This window comes from Schistocerca nitens, chromosome 5 (assembly GCF_023898315.1).
Source record: "Schistocerca nitens isolate TAMUIC-IGC-003100 chromosome 5, iqSchNite1.1, whole genome shotgun sequence".
Classification (NCBI taxonomy): Eukaryota; Metazoa; Arthropoda; class Insecta; order Orthoptera; family Acrididae; genus Schistocerca; species Schistocerca nitens.
The window spans coordinates 712,601,534-712,603,337 of record NC_064618.1 but is presented as its reverse complement, the minus strand read 5'-3'; the positions used below and the strand labels follow the sequence as shown (position 1 = coordinate 712,603,337).

Below are 1,804 nucleotides of genomic sequence, written 5' to 3'. Positions count from 1 at the left end.
CCGTCTTCAGGCCACGAGTGGCCTACCGGGACCATCCGACTGCCGTGTCATCCTCCGTGGAGGATGCGGATAGTAAGGGCGTGTGGTCAGCACGCCGCTCTCCCAGTCGTAAGATGGTATTCTTGACCAAAGCCGCTACTAATCGGTCGAGTAGCTCCTCAATTGGCATTACGAGGCTGAGTGCACCCCGAAAAATGGCAAATGGCAACAGCGCATGGCGGCCCGGATGGTCACCCATCCAAGTGCCGACCACGCCCGACAGCGATTAACTCCGGTGATCTCACGGGAACCGGTGTAACCACTGAGGCAAGGCCGTTGCCCTCAGGCTGCAGATAAGGCTGCTGAAAATAAACTTCTCTTTCTCATTCAATCCACCACATAAATAAGAAATGAGATACAATACGTATTCTTACATTATTTTTAAAATTACAACTCAATACATGATAAATAAGGACAGCTACGAAATATATAGTATACTGCCTCTCTGTACTTCGTTCCTAACAGATCTGATATTCAACTTGTTAATTAACAATTACAATACATTTATTATCTTTGACATTTTGCATTCTCAGATTTCATGGAGCTCAATCAATCCTCCTCACAACCCGCTCCACGGAACTCCTATCTCCTAATCAGCACGTGGGGTCGTCTGACTGCTGTCCGCTTCTGCACAGTCACTGGGTCGTTAACTCTGGTATCAGCACCTACGATTTGAAACACCTTCGAACAGTGAGGTGCTCTAAGTCACGAACATCTTTTCTCTGACATATGTATTTAAGGATGTGATACTTCTCAATCAAGGAATTGGATGTATCACTACAGTGTGCAGTATGGGCCTAAACATATGTGTGTTAAGCATTTATGCATCACAAACAGATGGTAGTTTCATTTATTAATGTTGCATTCAATGGGAAGCATTTGAAGTTACAGCCATTTCTACAGCTAAATCAACAACCTATTTTTTCTGCTGTACTTGAAAATGAGTGTTAGTTACACTCCTGGAAATGGAAAAAAGAACACATTGACACCGGTGTGTCAGACCCACCATACTTGCTCCGGACACTGCGAGAGGGCTGTACAAGCAATGATCACACGCACGGCACAGCGGACACACCAGGAACCGCGGTGTTGGCCGTCGAATGGCGCTAGCTGCGCAGCATTTGTGCACCGCCGCCGTCAGTGTCAGCCAGTTTGCCGTGGCATACGGAGCTCCATCGCAGTCTTTAACACTGGTAGCATGCCGCGACAGCGTGGACGTGAACCGTATGTGCAGTTGACGGACTTTGAGCGAGGGCGTATAGTGGGCATGCGGGAGGCCGGGTGGACGTACCGCCGAATTGCGCAACACGTGGGGCGTGAGGTCTCCACAGTACATCGATGATGTCGCCAGTGGTCGGCGGAAGGTGCACGTGCCCGTCGACCTGGGACCGGACCGCAGCGACGCACGGATGCACGCCAAGACCGTAGGATCCTACGCAGTGCCGTAGGGGACCGCACCGCCATTTCCCAGCAAATTAGGGACACTGTTGCTCCTGGGGTATCGGCGAGGACCATTCGCAACCGTCTCCATGAAGCTGGGCTACGGTCCCGCACACCGTTACGCCGTCTTCCGCTCACGCCCCAACATCGTGCAGCCCGCCTCCAGTGGTGTCGCGACAGGCGTGAATGGAGGGACGAATGGAGACGTGTCGTCTTCAGCGATGAGAGTCGCTTCTGCCTTGGTGCCAATGATGGTCGTATGCGTGTTTGGCGCCGTGCAGGTGAGCGCCACAATCAGGACTGCATGCGACCGAGGCACACAGGG

The 1,804-nt window shown here is 51.8% G+C and overlaps 1 pseudogene; it reads right to left on the bottom strand.

The window, feature by feature from the left end:
- Positions 1-202: 202 nt before the first annotated feature.
- Positions 203-320, bottom strand: LOC126261355 (5S ribosomal RNA; annotated as a pseudogene).
- Between the last annotated feature and the right edge of the window lie 1,484 nt (positions 321-1,804).